The sequence below is a fragment of the Equus caballus genome, chromosome 8 (genome assembly GCF_041296265.1).
Source record: "Equus caballus isolate H_3958 breed thoroughbred chromosome 8, TB-T2T, whole genome shotgun sequence".
Taxonomy (NCBI): domain Eukaryota; kingdom Metazoa; phylum Chordata; class Mammalia; order Perissodactyla; family Equidae; genus Equus; species Equus caballus.
The window spans coordinates 90,031,030-90,053,427 of NC_091691.1; positions in this window are offsets into that span (position 1 = coordinate 90,031,030).

Below are 22,398 nucleotides of genomic sequence, written 5' to 3' on the forward strand. Positions count from 1 at the left end.
TGGGTTTGAAGTGGACATTATGTATAGGAGCATAAAAAGAAAGTGACAACAGACTTCTTAATGGACACAATGTAAGCAAGAATACAAAAGAGTGCTATTAATGTTCTGAAAGAGAACATCTTTCAACCTAAAAAGCTATACCAAGCAAAATCATTTTTTAAAAACAAAGGTAAACTAGTCTTTTGCGCTATGATTTTATATATTTTACTTCTACATATTTTATAAACCGCATATTACACCTAGTATCATTTCCTTCTACCTACAGGTCTACCTTTAACATTTATTGTAGAAGGAAATGATACCAGATGTAATATGTGGTTTATAAAATATGTAGAAGTAAAATATATAAAATCATAGTGCAAAAGATTGGAAGGTGGGAAATGGATGTATAGAGTTGTAAGGTTTTTATATTATATGTTATGAGGCATAATATTACTTGAAGGTAGACCATGATAAATTATAAATGTATACTATAAATCCCAAAGCAATTGCTCAAAAAACCAAAGTATAGAGTAATAGATAATTAGCCAACAAAGACGATAAAATAGAATCATAAATTATTTAATTAATCAAAAAGACGGAAGAAAAGAGAACTAAGAACAATTAGATCATAGAAAATAAATAGCAAGATGGTGGATTTAAATCCATCACTATCAATATTTATGTTAAATGTAAATGACCAAAATGTACCAATTAAAAATGAGAAATTATCAGATCAGGTGAAAAACCAAGACCCAATTGTATACTGCTTTAAATAACAACACAAATGAAATTTTAAAAAAACAGAAAACACTTTAAATATAAGGACACACGTAGGTTAAGCATAAAATAATGGAAACCCATATATCAAGTATCATTCATCAAACAGCAGCTGTAGTACTCTATTAGTATCTGTGGTTGACAGACTTGAGAGTTGCTCCATGATCCCCACCCTCTGATGTTTGCATCCTGTGTAATTCCCTCCCCTTGACTGTGGGCAGGACCTGTAACTTGCTTCCGCAAACAGAAAATGTCAAATCTGAAGGAATTTCGCAGAAATAATTAATCATCAAGATGTAATCAGTTAATTTTGAGGCAACCAAAAGGATGATCTTCCTGGGTGTGTCTGACTCATTAGTGGAAATACTGGGCCCTAACTGAGCAGAGAGAAGCTGCTTGAAGGCTTGATGAAATAAGTGGCCATGTTGGAGCTGTGCTTGACAAGGTACCATCGGCAGCCTCGAGGACCCAAGGATGACCTGCAGCTGACAAGGAGCTAAATGGCGGAGACGACAATCAGCCAGCTGCAGGGAAATGAACTTTGCCAACAATCTGAATGACTTTGGGAGCATATTCTTTCAAGTCTCCAGAGGAGAAGCCATTCTAGCCAACACCTTGGACTCTGAGCCAAGGACCTTGATAAGCCGTGACTGGCCTGCTGACACAAGGAAATGATGAGACAGAAAAATGGGGGCTGTATTAAGTCACTAAATCTGTGGTCATTTGTTATGCTTCATTAGAAAAAGAATGCAATATTGGACAAAATAGATTTCAGAGCAAAGATATTGTCAGAGATAGAAGATTATTTCATAATAATTAAGGCATCAATTCAGCAGGAACACGTAAAAATCCTGTTTAACATCTTAATAATAGAGCTTCAAAATACATCAGGCAGAAACTGATAGAACTGCAAGAAGAAATTGAAAAACACACGCAATTATAGTTGGAGATTTTACCTAAGAGAAATGAAAGCACATGTCCAAACAAAGACTTATCCATATATGTTCCTATATATGCTAACTGCTAACAATTCCAGTGGCCATAAACACATAAATGCATAAGCAAACTATGGTATATCCCTACATTGGAATCTAATCACTAAGAAAAGGGAATAAACTATCAATGCATGCAGCAACAGGGATGATCTCAAAATAATGATCAGGACGGAAAACCCCAGACTCAAAAGAGTACACAATGTATCGTTCCATTAAAAAAATCAAAAATTCTAGAGAATGAAAACTAATTTATAGTTACAGAAAATAGATCAGAGTTGGTTGGCATTCAGTGTGCGTATGAGGAGAAATGGGAAGGAAAGACCACAAAGAGGATATGAGGAACTTTTGGAGGGTGAGGAATATGTTTACTATCATAATTTTGTTGATGGTTTCATGGGAATGTACATGTATCAAAACTTATCAAATCAAATACTTTAAACAAGTGCAGTTTATTGCATATCAGTTATATCTCCATTAAGCTATACAAATTTAAATTGGAATAAATTTCATTGTAAAATCAGAGAATACTTGTAAAGAGGTAATTCATATCTCTCTAATCAAGTTACTTTGATGTACTTATAACTTGTCCAATATATTGTAGTTTGGAGGGAAAAAGTTCAAAATGGTGAACATAAAACCAAAGAAAAAATTCTAAATAAATAAAATAGTGGATAAGATTCTCTGGACAATTAATACTTCAATAGAGCCTCTTTAGTTCACTTTTTTCTCTAATTCATGTGTATTTTTCAAATACAGGTAAAAATAGAAAAACAAGTAAAAAAATCTTCATTGTTTTTTAATACTATGTTACACCGGAGAGATTTTGCAATCGCTTGTTTTAGTAGGAGATGACTTCTTTCAAAAACATAACAGTGTCATGTTTTCTTGAGAGAGAAAATTTATGACTTTATTTTGCTAAGAACATCATCTCCACATCTACTGTCTCTAATCTTTTCCTGCAGAAATATATTAAAACAATTACAAATAATTAAAAGCATTTGTAACAAAGGAAACACGAAATTATCTTGTCCTGTAAATGCTGTCCTGAGTTATATTTAACAATTAAGAAAATAGATATTTTCCATTTAACAAAAGTTTGTGTCACAACTGCGATGGGAGAAATTATAAACAGAGAACACAGCCACTTCTGCTTCCCTGGGGCAAAAGGGGACTGCTCATAGTAGGTCCTCTAAATCCTTCCCGATTTATGACATAGACTTGATGAGGGTCAAGGCAAAGGTGGCCGCTGGCTGTCTTCTTGTGTTCCCTGGTACACAACTCAAGTATAAGAAAAAAAGTAGTAAGCATCAGCTTTTCTTTTACAAAGGGAAACTGTGAAGACACAATATTGAGATTGAAATGTTTCTTACATCTGTCATAGAAGAGCTACAGGGAGCCCAGATAATGATGTGGCCCTAAAGGAGAAAGAAGACTTCACAGCTACGTGTGCTCTGTTTAGAAAGTTCCTTGAGAGCCCGATTCTCCTAGCAGAGTCCTCCGTTCATTGGTTGTGGGGTGACACAGTACCTCTTTATCCCACAGGCCCCTTGGATTTCAATAGAGTGCAAGTATTGTATTTTCCTTTTTTTCTGAATTCCTGTGGAGAAAAAAATATTTAAAAATTGCTGCTATGTGGAAGGGAAACATCAGAACAAAACAGGGTCTTTTCCCTTTATAAGAGATGACTTGAAACTATTTTTAAAAACTTAGAATGCTTGACATTATTTTTTTGTATTTTTTACTCTAAACATTATAAAAATGAAAGCGAAGTCAATACACTGGGCAGTATGATAGATAGTTTTGTCCTTTAGAAAATGTGGACATCATTGCCCCTTACCATGTGCATTATGTGTCAGTTGTCTATATTGAATCTTTTCAATTCTGAGCTTTTCTTATCTTATCACTGTGACATCTGAGTCTTCAATAGATACTGTTTCAGCCAGTTGTTCTCTGGGCAGAAGAAAAATTAAAATGCACACTTTAAATCACTCCTCACTAAATAGAAATGTTTATGTGGTATTCATTGGCAAAATCTGGAATATTGAAGAGGCTTTTCCCTAAATAATGATAATAATCAATTAAATTTCCCTAAATAATTATGTTCCTACAGGTGTGTGGGGACCTCTGGCAGCCTCCATTGTTTAGCTGGTGGGCCCAGCTCACATTCAGTCCTGAGCGAGCTGTGCCTTCTGTAAGCAGCTGACTTCTACCATCTCCGGGTACCGTGAACATGCTATTTATTTGATCTCATTTAAGAACCACAGAGCTACATACATTTGTTTAATATAAAACTACCCAGTTTTAGAGTCATTTTCTGGTAGACACATATCCCAGCAAAACCTTAAAATTGCTTGCCAGTGAAAATAAGGGACTATAAGTAGTGAAATAAAAATAGTTGCATAAACATTAATATATACAACAAGTCTTGCTTTTTAGTTCCTAAGAATCAGTTTGGCAATTTCTTTTATAAAGGGTCACAGAATCTTTAAACTTCTAGTGTGTCTTATCTACATGAGTACCATATGTTACAGACTCAAAACCATTTTCAAGAGCTAAACATTGACTTCCGGTTGATCATTTCTTGATATTTGATATGTAAAAAGCTAGAAGCTCTAATCAGTTACATTCATAAAGCTGGATCCTTTTTCTCCACCTAAGTTGAAGTGTTTAATAACAACTGAGAGATGTTGCCCCCTCTCCCATCCTGTATGTTTCTCTAGAAGAAGTTAATATGGTTTCCTCTATTATGTCTGTATGAATATTTTTGTAGCTGATTCAAATATTACATTTAATTATATTAAGCATAAATTTCAAGCAAATGTAAACCCAAGAGAAGTAGAGAAATATAGTCATGTGTTGCTTAACAATAGGGTGTGTTCCAAGAAATGCATCATTAGGCGATTTCATCATTGTGTAAACATCATAAAGTGTACTTACACAAACTTAGATGGTATAGCCTACACGCAGCTAGGCTATGTGGTACTAATCTTATGGGATCACCATCATATATCTTAACTGAAACATCGTTACATGGGGCATGACTGTATGTTCATCAATGTAATAAGGCCATATGAATTGTGGTATCTAGTCTTCCAAGCATAGCATATACAACATACATATTTCTGTGTAACTTATTCCCTTTTGGATGTTAATTATGCCAATAGTTTGATATACTTGAATGACGACTATGCAATCAAAACAACTTTCTATTTAAGTGAATGAGTCCATTACTCTATAATTTTTAAATGATAATTTAAAATAAATTTCTGTGTATAAGATTTCTAGTGATACAGATATGTGTACATGAAATTGTACAACCAAGAAAATGCAAACTTTTAAATTTAAAACTTTCATTGAAGTTATCTACATTCCAGAATTGAACTTACTTTTCACTCACATTTCTCTGTTTACCTACTTTAATTTCTAGTAAAATTTTTGAAAGACTATCTCAAGTGCCCCTCTTTCTATTCTCAATAAATATACTCCAGTCAGTCTGTTGCCTCCCCCACTCCGAACTCCACCAAAACTGCTCTCAACAAGGGCAACAATGCCCTCCCCCATCGTTCTAAGTTCAATGGTCACTTCTCGACTTTCAGCTTACTTGATCTAGCAACAGCATTTGTGTCAATCACTCCCACCTCTTTGATAGACTTTCTTTTCTAGCTTTCCAGGACACCACTCCCTCTTGGTTTTCTACCTACTTTTCTGCTTGCACTTTCTTATTCTCGTTTGCTGGTTCCTCCTCTTCTCCCCGATTGCTTAATGGAGGTGCCCAGAAACTGTCTTCTGTGGTGCTTTTTGCTCTTGGTGATGTTGTCCAGGATCTGACTTTATATACCACCCAATCCCAACACCACCGAAGCCCCAGACTCATATGTGTTCAGCCACCTATTTGATTTCTCCTCTTGAATGTTTAGCATACATCTCAAATTTAACATTTCAAAACTGAACTCCTAATCCCATAATCCCACTCCATCTGTAGTCTTACTCATCTCAGTGGATGGCAATTTCAAAATTCCAATAGTTCAGACCAAAAAATTTGGATTCCTTCTTGATTTTTCTTTAATTTGCAGACTATGCCCAGTTGACCAAAAATTCTGTTGGCTTGAACTCTAAAATATACTTAGAATATGGCCACTTTTGACTGTCACCACTGCTGTCACCCTAGTCTGAGTTGTCATTACATCTAATCAGGATTTATGTCATTAGTTTCCCAGGTTATATCATTCCCTCCCTACAATCTGATTTCAACAAAGTCTAATCCTCTTAAAACAAAACATGGATTATGTCACTCCTACCCTTCAAACCCTGCAGTGGCTTCCCAATGAACTCAAAGTAAAAGCCAAAGTGCTTACATGGCCTATATGGCCCTAAATGATATATGCTCCCCACTTCCTCCATTACTTCTCTAAATTTATCCTCTACTTTTATTTCCCTAACTCACTTCCTTTCACTGGCCACTAGCTGTTTTTGGAATAGACTGGAGAGTGTGCTGCCAGTATGTATCTTTCATTAGCTTTTTTCCTCTGCCTGAAATGTTTTTATCTTGGCTTTCTAGGCTATCTACATGGTGAACTTTCTTCAAGTCCTTGCTCAAAAGTCATCTTAACAATAAGGCCTATCTACTCTGAATGCACTACAGTCATGCACCATACAACAACGTTTCATTCAACGATGGACTGCATATACGATGGTGGTCCCATAAGATTACTACCATATGGTTTAGGTGTGTAGTAAGCTATACCATCTAGGTTTGTGTGTACACTCTATGATGTTTACAAAACAATGAAATTGCCTAATAAATGTATTTCTCAGAATGTATCCCCAATGTTAAGCAACACGTGACTGTATTTAAAATTGCGGCCCACTTCCAGCACTTCTGATCCTTTCTATGCTACTCTATTTTATGTATTTTGATAGCAATTATTGTCTTCTTTTATATTATATAATATGCTCATTTTGTATATTTATTGTTGATTTTTTTTCCTCTCTCCGTTACAGCTTAAGTTCCATAGGGAAAAAATCTTCATCTGCCTTGTTCACTGATATCACTCAACCCCCACAAGCACAAACAAACTTAATTAAAGATTTGTTGTATTGCATTAACTCAGCTATATTATCAGGAAGAACTTGATGCCACAGAGCCGACCCTTCTCTGGTCATCAACAATCCTTCTAGAGGAGAGTTTTACGTAACACAAAGTGGGACAAAGAATCCTACACAGGGGGCTGGCCCCGTGGCCGAGTGGTTAAGTTTGCGCGCTCCGCTGCAGGCGGCCCAGTGTTTCGTTGGTTCGAATCCTGGGCGCGGACATGGCACTGCTCATCAGACCACGCTGAGGCAGCGTCCCACATGCCACAACTAGAAGAACCCACAACGAAGAATACACAACTATGTACCGGGGGGCTTTGGGGAGAAAAAAGGAAAAAATAAAATCTTTAAAAAAAAAAGAATCCTACACAGAATTTACGAGCACTGTCTTGCGCTCTCAGCTGTATCCTATAAAACTGTGGATCCTTGAACAACTATTTAAATTAAATAAAACTTAGTTTCCTTAAACAGTAAAGTGGCTAAATGAGATAAAATGTGAAATAGTTAAAAAGTTAAATTCGATAAAAATATGTGGAATGCCCAGCATCATCCCCAGAAATGAACTCGCAATTAATGAAAATATAGTTTCCTTTCATCCTTATCCTTTTCTATTTTCTTTCTGGTTTTCAATTTCCTTGCCCTGGGAAATCATGGTCTTAAAGATAAATTTTTATTTTTGTTTGCTTTATCTTAATGCATATTTATTAGATACTTTTGTTGTACTAGTTATTATACTATTATAATGTCGTGTATATTAGTGCCTGCCATGAATCTGAACTCTTAGAAGTAATCTGTTAAAAATAATATATGCACCTCAAGAAGCAGATTAGAATTGGTCTAAATGTCACTCATTCATTACAACACTTTAGAAGGCAAATTGAACTTATTCTCTGCTAGAAGATTTTGATTTATTGTCAATAAGAGAAGATAACTTTAAAAAAGCAATTTAAGGGGCCGGCCCAGTGGCATAGTGGTTAAGTTTGTGTGCTCCCCTCCAGCTGCCTGGGGTTCAGCAGTTCGGATCTTGGATGTGGACCTACACACTGTTCATCAAGCCATGCTGTGGGAGCATCCCACATAGAAGAACTAGAAGTACTTACAACTAGGATGTACAACCACGTACTGGGGCTTTGGGGAGAAAAGATCAAAAGAGGAAGATTGGCAACAGATGTTAGCTCAGGGCCAATCTTCCTCACCAAAAAACAATTTAATGTAAAAGGGTCTCCAAGTAGTTTACATTAGTAAAAGCAAACTTGATCTTAGGAATGATTACTGTTGAGAGACAGGCATAATTTGTCTCAATTTACACACGGAAATATCAAGGTTACGTGAGCTATCTAGGTCCGAAACTCAGTAAGTCCATCAATCAACATGCAAGTGATTGACGTTCTTCTTCCCGCCTAGTTCATTTATCTAATACTCGGTAGGCGCTAGCCCAAGCAGTTATAGTATAACACTGTATATATAGTATAACACTGTATATATAGTATAACACTGTATAGTATAACACAAATATTCATGGGAGGACTGTATCTCTACTGCCTTAAACAGAGTGTCTAATATCTTTGACTTCAGTTAACCTATCCATGAGGTCTGCTAAAAGTGTTTTCATGTAGAATGCATTGAGATTCCAGATGAATGCGAAATATTTAACTTTTACATATATATTTCTTGTTACTATTTTGAAGCCTTTGTGGAAAGGTGTCCCAGTTGGCTATATAACATAGTCTTCTTTCCATGCTTTGAAAGTATAAAACAGAGCCGATTAAAGGAATTCAGCCTTAAAGAGAAGTATGATTGATGACTCTCTCCACTCCCCTTCCATCCGATCTTACCATGAACACTTTAAATATTAGAAGATGAAAGTGTGTGCCATATAAGCTAAGGATGTTTTAGATGAGGAAAACAGATTATCTTCAGTAACTCAAAAACACTGACATATATTTCTGTCTATTTTCCCAGATCACAAAACTCAGTGTTACTTTCCTGTAATGTTTGCTCCTTTGCAACAATTTTTTTTTTTTTCAAAAACAAGATAAGTCAAGCAAACAACAGAACAAACAAAAAAAAAAGGAAATGCATCTCGGATAATATGGCAAATATTATTAGCATATATTATTAAGGAACACTACTACTTTGAGCCTAACTCAACGGTTCTTAAAACTGAGAAAGAGTAGGAAGCTCTCCCACTGCTAGAGAGCAAAAAGATAAAGTGAAGTGACAACTGATCAATTTGTGCCCTATAAATAAATGCATGAATGAGACTGAATTGTTTAGTTCCTATTAATTCCCATCTGAGAGTTATTAAGTCATTAGCAATGAATGAAAGAGAGACATAAAGATGGAGAGAAGAAAGAAAATAAATTTTAGCACTTTCATATGCCAGATAGTTGGCTATTAGGTTTTATATTTAATTGGATTTAATTTTCTCAAATGCCCCTGGGGGGTATATGGGTATAATTGGGCCTATTTTTCTAATGCTTAAATATGATCCTTAGCTAAGTTGAGTCTTGTTAGACCTTGTCAAGTCTTGACCTTGTTGATATAGCTTGTAACTGGCAAAACACTAATAGGTGAACCAAGAGGCACTATATCTAATAAATACTAAGCAGTGGGAAGAGAATGAGGTTATAGTCGGGGCCTGTGATGCTTGATTTATTAACCTCATTCAAAATATAATTGCTGAGTCGGTAAAGATGTTATGTAAGACCTAAAAACTCATTTCTGTTGAAAGTCTTTAAAACCCTAAGAGGGCAGGTTTTTGCCGTTGAGTAATAATTTGAACATTAGCCAAACCAGATACATTGACTTTTCAGTTACCAAGCATTTTTGTTTGTTTGTTTCCCTCATTCAGATTTAACCACAAATATCTGATACAAAGTTTGGGAAAGGGAAAAGCAGGTGATTGAAACAGTTTAGATTCTACCAGAAATGCTGATTGGTACATGAGGTCTAACAAGACGGGTGACAAAAGTGCTTGGGGACCAATAAACCCTGCATGGTTGCTTCCCTTAGGTGGCTGCAGAATTCTCTCACTATAAATTAAGGAAACAGTTGGAACTCACCTTTAAACGTCAGCTTTCCTGTCAGAGCGCTGACAAGGTGATCTGTGGCGCTGACTCACTTTCAGCAACTGTTCTAAGGCGCATTTTTAGTATCAGATGCTTAGTTTAAACAAAGTGTGTTCCAGCTCTACTGAGTTGTAGCCTCTAGTCCATTTTTTCTCTTGTGTCTGCCGTTACAAGTTGAGCATTCATTTGGACAGGAAGGTTATGTTTTAGTGTAATATATGAATTGAGATTCCAGGCCAAAACAATTAGAGGACTAATAAAATAACAGTGTAGAACATGTGGTGATTTGAGCCATAATCGTTCAAACAGAAGCGTCATTCCTCATAAGTGTTTCATCTTTGCTTTCATTTTTTAGGCAATTGAAACTTGCTATTACTGTACACATTCATGTATGTTTTGTATTTATACATACCGTGAAATTTTCTCATTGATAAAAAAATATTGGATGTTTTTGGTAGATCAAACTCACTTGAGTCTGAACTTTTCATGTGTCTTTAGAATTTTAAAAAAAATTTAACATCTTTAAACCTGGCTCTGCCCTGAAGAGGCTGTATAACTTTGAAACTCTCTTTCCTTATCTGTAAAATGATGATGACACCTGAACGAGATTGATATATTCACACATATCCTCCTCCACGTATCGACATATATTGAATCCCACTAACGGCATTGTATGTATGGTGTAAACACCACCAGCTACATGAAACAATCCCTGAGAAGTCTATAGCACACTGTCTGGCACAGAGAAAGTACTCGATAAATGGTAGCAGTGATGATGGGGATCGGGATAATTTTTATGATATGTCAGCAGGCATTTAATTATCTACTCAAATAAATAAAGGATAAAACTTAAAATCATATAAATGTTTATATATTTGTTAGTCTGATTTTTACTTGAAATTTGGTTAAATTAGTGGTTACGATTTTAAGTGAGTTGGACAACGGGTAAAAGTAACTTAGTCAGTGGTGAAATGTTTAATGAGTGAACTTAAGCACTAACCGTAAAACGCAGCTGAGTACCTGGAGGGAGGGATTGGCGAACAGTCAGCTCTGAGAGCCAAGTTGGAGAATCAGTCAGGTGAGAAGGCAAAATTACTTCCTTTTGATTAAAAACAGAGCCATGGGAATTTGTTCTGCTGATGAGCAGACACGTAACATAATGGAGATCTTTTTCTTTTCTGCTTCTGCCTGGAGATAGAGAGACAGAAAAAGGCATATAACAAAGTGTGAGAGGAAATAGAGCAGGGACTTTCTAGATGATTAGAAAAACCAGGAAAGCAAAAAGGATAACCATCTCCCTAATAGACTTAGGAGACCGAATGGAGGAAAACCACCAGCAGAAAACTCACTCAAGAATGTTTTCACACCCAGTTGCTTTGGAATCCCCAGTTGCGGTTACATAGATGACCTGAAAGGTTGTTTTGGTCCGAAGTTATCGCCTAGATGCAGCTTGGTGTTGTGAGAAAAGAGATGGCTTTGGATCCAGGCTGACCTGGGTTTCTGCCACGGCTATGTTCTATGTTGATAATTGTGTAAATTATTTAACCTCTCTGAGGTCCACCTTCTTTGTTGGTAAAAGGTAGATAGTACTAACACGCCAAAAGTATTATGGTAAAAGCAAATAAAAACAATTTATGTAAATAGTTTGTTGAAGAAAATACTCAGAAAATGCTAATTATAGTCCAATATCTAAGACTATTCCTCCTTTATCTCTTCGGCCGATTCATTTTTCCCCTTCCTTCACACAGGATTCGTTCTTCCTGCTCTTTTTTTAAAAAGCAATGTTTGTCATTCCTAGTCAATATAAAATTGTCATGTGTCTTCAATAATTGAATACGTAATGATGACTAACAGCAGAAATTGTGTCCTAAGCTCCCGATCTTCATTTAAACTGCTAACTAAATTGCCATCTCCACTTACATGTCCTGCAGACACATTAGACGCAACATGTCCCAAAGTAGAGCATCAGATCACCTCTTAACCTCTTCCTTCTCCTCCGGTAATAACTAGCTCAATTAATGGCTTTACAACACTATTTGTTTTCAAAGTTATAACCCAGAGGTTGACTCCCTTATGTATCACTTCCAGCTTGGTAAAAAAATCATCTTCTTCTTAGTGTTTGGAAGCTAGACCCATTGCCGAAGCCTTAATGAAAGTCCATATCATCACCTGGACCAGTCTCTTACAGAGTCTGTTTAAAGAGACTTAAAGAGTTTGCCTCTAAACTCTTCCCTCTCCAGTGAATCACCAAAATTTGTCCTGGGTTCTGCGGAAGTCAAATATTTTACAGCCAGTCACAATTAACCTATATAAAAAAGAAAAGTCAGGAAGAGAGCCCAGATAAACTAGATCTAGGAAGAAACGGTATGTAATTATATTAGGCCACACTGCAACTAGTACTATGTGTTGATTTTAAGTTCTCATATCTCTTGTCAAGAAGTATAATTATCTATAATTTGCATATGATGGAATAAATAGGAAATATTAAAACTTTCACTGAAAGCTTAAATTTTTGCCCCTGTAGTCTCAGCCGATGACATTAACTTGTACTTTCCTGGAAAGATTGATATCAGTCAATATGAACTCGCTCATCTTCCCTAGTTTCTATAATAAACTACTCAGTATGGTTACCCAACATCTCTCTCTTTCTTTTTTAGGTGAATTAGCTTCTCCAATTATCACCAAAGCAAATGTGCAGCTTGAGTCATACTGGGGGGAAAAACATGCTCACATATATCAATAATCCACAATTTGCAAATTATAAGTTTACATTCTGCTATTCAGGTCATTGCTCCATAAGTTATTTCCTTCCACGGTTAAACCTTCAACCTATGTTATACAGGCCTGTTTGTTATTTAAAGCATAAGTACATAATATGCTCTTCTCTAAGTGAAATAAACACAATAACAAATAAACAAAAACACAAAAAAAGTTCTATTGACCTACGACTCCAGCCCACATCCTCTCTCCTTCAATTTTGAATGTTGTGAAGGAGCAGCCCACCCACATGGCTTGCACTTCTTTAATACTCTCTCCTTTCACTCTGGCTTTCACTTCCACAATTTGTTAGAAAACAAATATTTACGTAACACTATATCTAATATCACTTCCTCAAATCCATTTATCTTGTATCAATTCTCATCTTACTTAGCTTTTCTGTAACATTGAGCATTTTAGGACATTTCTTAAAAGTGTTGTAGAGAATCAAATTTCTGCCTTGGTTTTAAGTTACTCTTTAAGATAATATTTATTTTACTTATAAACTGACTTTTTCATGATGTAGAATGCAGATAGATATATATGTTATTATAAGAGAATCTGCAGTATTCATACTTGATTATTAATTAAAAGTAGATCAGTGAGGTCACAGTCAGTGGATTGAGTAATATATGGCTAGTGAATATATTCATATTTCTATGATAAGCATAGTTTACAATCTTAACTAAGTCACTGATATTCTAACAAATGCGGTTTCCTTCAGTGACATTCATAGTCTAATGTTATAAGACAAATGTCCTCAGAATTATCAAAATGTTCATTATTATAAGAAAACTATGTGCCCTTTAAGTAAACAGACTTGATTGAAATTTGATTTATGATAATAAAGTATTAAATAAGCCATAAGGCAATTCCCCAAACTTTCACTAACTGGAAGTGGGATATACTAAAATCATGGAGGTTCCCCAACAGGCAGACTCCCAAATGCCCATTTTAGATGCAGACATGGAGAAAATGGAGGAAGACTAACAAAGTAATTTATTCCAAGAAAGCACAGAGGACCATGAAAGACAATGAGAAGAGATATCATCTAGAGAACAGAATTGGAGGTTGCCATGTTGGATGACAAATCTGATAGGCCAGATTCCTTCTGCAGTACTTATCTAACTAGATGGCATTTGTGTTATAGACTAGTGTGGTTTCCTCTTCAATTTTTTTTCTAAAATGTAAGGTTAAATTATAGTTATTAAATTCCTTTACTACTTTTACACATTGAGTATGTATTTTATGTTTGCTGTATTGGACAAATCAATACACAATTTAATCTAAACCAATACGTATTTCCCTGGTGACTACGTTTGTCACAAGGGAGACACAGGACTAAGTTGACTTCATCAGACTGGAGAGAAGGGCTTTGTCACGGGTGAGAGAAAGGTGGAAAGAAAGAAAAAAATCCTTCTCTCTCTCCTGCAGGATGTGAACAGCAAAGTGTTTGGCCAGATTTTGCTAGCAGTCATCCTAAAATGACCAAGAGAAACCAGTCATAGTATAAGGCTGATGCTGTGGACACAAAAGAAGAGAGCTGGAACAAGCTTGAGCTCTAGATGACATTATTGAAATGCTCCTGCATGCTGTTATGTGAGATGCTGGACTTATTTATTTTGAAGACTGAGTCATGGTTTCTGCTGCTTATAACAGAAGATATCTTAATTCAGACGTTATTTTAAATCAACCCCTTATGTTCCCTCTTCTGGCAATCGCCTTGTTAAAGCTACTTCATTTCTTTTAACTGCATCTTTTTCCCCAGTATTCTGAACTAGAAATCTTGGACTAAATCATGGCTTGTTCCCTTCCTGCATCCTGGATATCCTACTGCATAAGACAATCCAATATTTTTTCCCTTGGCATATCCCTAAAATGACTCTCTCTAAAGCTATTGACTCTCTCTTAGTATTTGATGTTTTGCTCATGGTGAGATTACAGAAAACCTTCTAGATAATGCAGCTTGCTTTAGGTCTGTCCACCTTTGCTGGAGTGATATAATGCTGCCTGCATAATGCCACCAGACTAATTTTTTTTTAACATCTCTAATATAATGCCCTATTTACAGTTTCTATTTATTTCTGGCCACTCAACTAGGGAGTGTTAGTGGAAATAGACTTAATGAGATAATGTAGGGAGTCAGCTGACAGCACTCTGGTTCCATCTAACAAAACATTTTCTCCTGCTGCGATTCTTCCTGGACACTTCTCTCTATTTGTGGCGATTAATAAAGATATTCCAGTTTCTCTTTGGTGACTGTTTGCCTTCCTTGCCATGTTGTGGATTTCTTAAAGATTCGAAGCAGGTCCTACCTTTTTTTTGCATTACTTATAACACTAGTGTCCACATTACATATCAGCTGAACAATCTAAATAGTGACTAACAATGAAGACTAGGAACAAGGCATAGGTATTAATTTCTATTGCTGAGTAACAAATTGCCACAAATTCAATAGCTTAAAACACTATTTATAATCTCGTATTTCTTGCTTTTTAGAAGTCCAGCATGGTGTGTCTGAATTGTCTAAGGGTCTCACTGGGCTAAAATCAAGGCATTAACCAAAGCCGCTGTTCTCATCTGGGGCTCGGCATCATCCTCTGAGCACGGCGGTGTTTGGTAGAATTTATTTCCCTCTCACACTTTCTGCCTGGTCGCCTCATCTTCAACCACATCAAACCCTTCTCTTGCTGAAATCTCTCCAACTTTCTCTTCTGCTTTTAAGGGCTTATGTGATTCCCTTAGGCTCCCCAGTATAATCTCCTTATCTTAAACTCAACTGATTAATAACTAATTCTATTGGTACAATCTCTTTTGTCAAGTAACATAACATATTCACAGACACAACACCAGGGGACAAAGTTCAAGATTCTTCCAAGCTCCACATACATAAGGCATATGTTAGCCAAGCACAGCAGAATAGAAAACATATTTCACTATGATTGCAAGTGTGCAAAACAAATACTAGTGGGAAGAATCATGAAAAATTATTCCAAAATATTAAGATTTATATGAATTAACTTTTTTTCTATTTGTAAAATATTCTTTGGTCTTACGTAATTCATAAGACAAAATGGAGAAAAGTATGAACACCAACATAAAATTTATGGGTTAAAAAGGCAAATAAATTTTTATTAGTAGCAAAATTTAAATTTCTAACTTTGTTATCAAAGGTTGACATTTCTTTGATTTAGAAAAGCTTTCTGGGTTATTTTTCATTTTATTGGGTAATGATAGATAATCTATCTGTTGGGATCACTCAATAAATCAAATATATAATTTGTGTAGCTGAGGCAGAAAATAAAATAACATTATGGCAATGCTAATGGAAGAAATGCAGTCATATATTAGCTCAGCATTTGTACCCTGGGAAGAGAATGAGAGAGACAGTGATACGTTCAAACATGTCTGTGGGTAGGAAGAGTTGACTTTCATTCTAAGCTTAGGAGGCAGATTTTACAACTGAGCAAGCACTCATATCAGGTAAAAGATACGTCTAACAACTATTGTGTGGAAATATTGATTTGTTTTTATCAGCTTTTAGTTCTAAACTCTTTAAAATTTGTATCTTGTTAGCTGTTATTGACTAATGGACGATATTATGCAAATCCAGAGATTAATCTGAGAATCTTCAAAATGAAACGTATCTTTACAGATGGTGTGAAATAGCTGAGTAAAGCAAGTAAAATACCAAATTGTTTTCAACATAGTATAGATTAACAGCTGTCCAAATGGAAGTACACTTGAAAGACTGCTTTCATTTTCAGCAGTAAGTCATGAATTATTTTGAGATTTATTAATTTAAGTTGGATCACACTCAGTAAAAATGTAGCTGTTTTCTCATGGTAAATAAACTCTGAAAATACACATGAATAAGCAGGCAGCCCTTGGGATGTGTGCGACAGCATGTCTGGGAACAGACTTGTAAATAACTTATTTTTTAAATAAATTTAAATATTTTCAACATTTTTTCTCCTTTCTTCCCCAGCTCTCAGGATCCAAATACACTTGGTGGTTTTGTGTAAAAATAATGCACACTCCTTCCCTGTGGCTGAGGATGAGAAGATGGCGTTGGGTCGTGATAGATGGGATTTATTCCCCAAGCTGTTTGGAACCGCGAGCCGATTGAAGGAGGTGACAGGGGTGGATATTTTGTGATATAACTGGAGATAATCAAGAGATCCTTTACGCATTATTTACACATTGCTTCTATCAATTCAATGGCCCTCAAAAGAGCCTGTCCATTTCATTGCAATCTAATTCTCTGACTCTGCAAGTAAGGTTAAAACAAATGTATTTCTATAAAATATAAAAGAAATGGTGTGAAATTCACATTTTCATTTTTAATGTGTCATGATTTAAAATATTATAGGATGCTACTTTTTATTTTTAATTGTAAAAACAGTATTCTTAGGTGAATTACTTTCTGTTCTGCATAAAATAATTGCTTATTTTTATTTATAAACTGCTGTTTAACATTGTATTATTTTATGATAAAAATAGATAAAATAGAAAGATAAAAATCATAAAAAAGAAACAAAATTTATATCACTCAGGCAGTATTCTTTTTTTAATTTTTTTAACTGTAAAATTGATCCTTACTCAGTTTCTGTCTATCTATTAAAGCTTTTCTTATTTTAAAACTCCGGTTGGAAGGTTGGCAATATGAAAAGCCAGTGCTCAGGCTGAGAAGGTGCTGTTGACAGCTCATTTGAAACAACTGTGATAAAAAAGGGGAAAGCATATGTAGAGTCAAAAATTACTACTTTCTTAGGCAGAAAAGTGATTAAATATTGGAATGATCACTTAATTAAGAAAAATATTAAAATCAGGTAATGAGATAAAACAGAAAATAATACTGCAGGCGTGTAGATGGGTGCAGGAAACACTTTTACCAAATAACGCTTTGTCTACACTCGTTATCGCTATGACTTCCTCAATTCTTGATCACTCTCTCCTGTGATTCCTATGCAGTTTATAAGAGAAGACTATATTATTCATTTTTATCAACTTTTTACTTTTCCCTTTCATCTTTATATTTGTGTATTAACATATATTAAAACCTTCCATATTCTAGGTACTGGGGACAGGGATATCTAAAATCTAGTGGCCAAGTTGGAGCGTGGAGTCAAACAGATAAATAATGACATAACGTATGAAGAGGTAGAAAGTGTAAAGAGTGAAGGAAATATCCTAGGAAGTTTATAGGAAACAGCTAATTGCTTGGAGTGGTCCGAGGTCATCAGTGATAAATGTGTTAACTGACACGATGAAGTACATGGATGGCTGAGGAAAATATCAGAAATTAAGCACATGCGTCACATGGAAAAGCATGATTGGAAATGTCTACAGAAGGTTCTGAGAACCATCCATCAGGTAGAAGGAACACATGAACTGTCATTAATATTTTTCCTCACAAATAGACATAAGATGCTCTGTCTCAACCCAGACCTTTGTTTAGGGTAGTTTAAATGGTGAAGTAAAACCAATAAACAAAAACAGTGTGTCACTTGCCCAGTTTCCTTGCCCAAATATGCAAACATAGTTGTACACTGATGGAAGTCTTGAATCCCATTACCTTCCCAAATTAGATTGTTAGATTAAGAGGAGGTCGTATATTTAAATGTCCTCGATTTGAGGAAAAATAGTAATATTCACAAGCTTCAATATACTTAAGGTTTCAGTTAACACTTTAAAGTATAAAATCTAAAAATAGAGTTTTAAATCCTAGAGTAATTGAAGACAAGGTTTCTTTGGGCTCTTTATAAAACCCTGGAAATCACAAGTTTGTAGGAGCACGGCTAAGAAGCAGGCAAGGGGACTTCAGAATCGTGAAGGTGGCTTAGATCCATAAGAGAAGGGCCAGGAAGCTCCCACAAGTCAAGGCTGTAATGGTGGAAGTGTACCATTAAACAGCAAGTAAGTGTAAAAATAGAGCAAGAAGTTCTGGCAAAATGCATGTCAAGGGTCTTACAACTGTATATCTGCCCTGTGGCAAGACAATTAATGGGGGAAGCAGGAAAGTCAGCAAGTAATGCATTATAATTATCAATCAATAAGTGCAATGAATACATTGATCAAAGTCTAAATATCTCCGAGTTAAGTCAGGGGCATAATGGAGCCATAATTATTAGTATCGGTGAAATTCCAGAACCATTTCTTCAAGGTCAGTCATAATATTGAAATGTGAAAATGTTGGGAAAACAGCCCAATTAGAGACATTTATTAGTTTAAGTTGTCTCAAACTTTATGGGAAAGTTTATCTCTATCCCTTCCTTTAGAGGAAGCTAAAGACAGCTGAGTAAATAAAAGATAAAGAGAATTTTTCATGTTTCGTACTTACTGGGGTTCTGGTTAGCCTATGTTTTAAAGTGAGATTAAAATATAACTAAAGGGGGAAAACACCCATAATGGAATACTCTTGTTTATTAGGGTGAATTGTATATCATATATGTGTATGCGTGCATCTCTGCGTGCACTGGTGTGTGTCTTGAGGAAAATATATGTAGACAGAGAGGAATATGTGTATACTTACATGATAAGTCATTTATCCCTCAAATGGGACCAAAAGCAACAGATAATTTACTTGCTATAATTGAAGAGAACATGAAAGTACACAAATATTACTTTAAATTTTACTTATTTTCAGGAGCTTAAAAAGGAAAAATTATGATGCATTTTAAAATTTATGTTATTCATTGTTTTCAAAATCACCCCTATGTACATCTTTTTGGTGTGTCAGTATTATTGATTAGATTAGATTTGGTTTCCTTCAGGATGCCTCAAACCAATTTAGTTGGCTAGCCTTAAGTGTTCTAGCTGACAGATTACTCTTCTTCATGTCAGTTAAAGGGAATTGCAATGATTTTTTTTGAACTCCGTAAAAAGTGTCAGTAAGGATTTCCTCCATGCTAGGCATGACTATTGCCTTCAACCCTGCTTTGACATTTCATTCATTCAACAGTGTCCTTGTTGCCATTCCCTCATCTAAACTCAATAATTATGGTGCCACACTATTTAGCCTTAGAGATAAATTTCCAGAACAATTCCAGATAGTTCAAAACTCAGTAAGCCATCTATTCATTTACTTCAAAATGATAGAACCATTTATATTATAGAAGAATTCTAAGGTATGTGAGGCAGTATGAACTCAAAAATATTTTTACCACAAATTTAAAATATCTTCTCTATTTTCAAAAACTTCTAAGCTGTTCTCAGTGATGGATCTCTCAAAATTTTCTTGTCAATATTTATTAAAAATATTCATTTAAAATGGGCTACATGAATGAGAGTTTTAATTCTGCATCAATATTGAAAAAATGAAGAATAGTCAGAAGTATTAAATATGCATTAACATATATGTCTTAAACAATGCTCTTCCATTCTCCAAATACTTTATTTTTTTTAAAGTTCGTGACCTTAGATTATACCATTTGCTACTTTCATTCACTACTTTTAGCTACCGAATCAACTAGTTATTTCCCCTCCTGTAGTGAATGACTAGATTGCCCTTCACCAGTTCTTGGACCACTCCTGAAAACTTCAGCATCACGAGTATGGTCCATTCAACATGTCATGTAGTTCTTTTCCTCCTCACCTCTAACTTTACTTTCTTTACCTCCTTCAGCTACCTACTCCCGTGAGATTGACCTAGCTCTTTTCATTACCAATAGCTTCATTCCCAAGTTGAACATATCACCCTGTTTTCCTAGCTTATGAACTCAATTACTCTCACCTCAACACTCCAGCGCCTCAGAAAAACTTTCCAATCCATTGATCTTACCATTTTTCCAGAGGAGTTTCAACTGAATGCTGCATCAAGGTAAAAAAGAAAATTTATACAAAAAGAGGGAGAATATGAAAACAAAATCATAAGACATGTTCTCATATACAATTTAGAAGACTTTAAAAGCTAGTGAATGACAGGTCATTTACTAAGATTACTGATACGTGAAGGACTAGAGAGGAACATATTTGGGGAGAGGGGACAAAAGAGTTGTGTTTTGGCATGCTAGTTTGTAGGGGCTTATTAAATATCTAAATGAAGATATCAAATAACCATTGCACTATGTTGCAAATCCATGTGTGTGTGTGTGTGTGTGTGTGTGTGTGTGTGTGATCTTAACATTATTTTTAGATTTCACTCTAACTTCCATTCCATTTCTTTGTTCATCTTCAGAGGAAAGTTCCGCACAAGCCTGTATTTGCTGACTCTACTTCCTTTGGTCTCTTCAGTCCACTCCAGGCTGGAGTAGTCTCCATGAGTCCACTGTAACAAGTCTTGTCTAGACCTGCCTGTTCTCACATCCTACCTCCACTTCCCTGTCTAGGGAAGCCAAACCCACAGCACTGCTCCCTGATGACTCTCCATCTGCCTGGACACACTTTCTTCTCTTGGTTTCCATGTGATGCACTCTCATGATTCTCCTCCTACCTCAGTCACTGTCCCATCTAGGTCTTTTGTGCTATTTGCTTTACTCTTTGACTCCTATGCTGGAAGAGTCCAGGGCTCATGTTTGGGCCTCACACACTCTCTATCTACACATTCTCTATGGGAGAAATCTCCCTTGGAGATCTTGTTTAATCCTAAGCCCTTATACACAATTTAAGGTCATTCACTATCAAATCAATAGCTTGGTCACTGAAAATGTCCCGGAATCCAGATGCACGTAGTGCAATAGTTATTTGATAGCTTTATTGGATGTTTTATTAGCAGCAACAACCTAGCGTGCCGAAACATGACTCTTTCATATTTTTCTCCAAATCTTTTTCTCTGGATTCTTTTACACATTAGTAATCTTAGTAAATGTACTGTCATTCACTACTTGTCTTTTATTAAAATTTATTAAAGTTTTTATATAAAATATTTTATAAATACATAAAATATTAAAACATACAAGGAAATATTAAAATTTATAAAACCTAATTTTATTAAAGTTTATAAAAATACCATTACCAACAATGATGATAAAACCTAGGCATAATCCTTAATACATACCTCTTTTCCTTATATTCAACAGCAAGGTCTGCCAACTTCATCTCGAAGATATACATAAACTTTTCCCAGTTTTCTCTGTCACTACTATCACTACCCTAGTCCTGTCATTCAACTTTCACTGTTCCCATACAACAACCAGCAGGACCTTCCAGTGTGTATCAGATCACAAAACTCTACTGAGTAAAACTCTCCAATGATCTCTGCAGCATTCTGAATTGAATCCAGTACCTTTACCATGACTTACAAGCCTTTCATGACTTGATTTTTTTTTATTACAACTGCCTTTATCCTCATCCCCCAAATACAATCCAGCCACTTTGGTTTTCTTTCTGTTCCTTGTTCCAGCAAAGTTTAAACAGTCTGCCCCTAGAGAGGCCCATGGCCAGATATTTCTCAGTACTCCAATTTTAGGTCAAATGCCAGTGAAATCAGATAAATGTTTAGAAAGTGAGTGGAGGGCTACATAAGCTAAGGCAATCAGGACCGCCTCTGTACCACTTCTTAGTTTCATTTCTTTCATAGAACTTGTCACTGCCTAGTATCATCTTACTTATTAATTTACTTATTTCCTGTCTCTTTCTTTCCGACTGGAATTTATGCTCCAGGAGAAGAAGGCCATTGTCAATGCTGCTGATTGTTGACGCCTCATCACCTGGAACACCTAGTACATGGGATAAGCTCAGTAAGCATTTAATGAATAAACCAAATAAATGAACATCATTGTAAA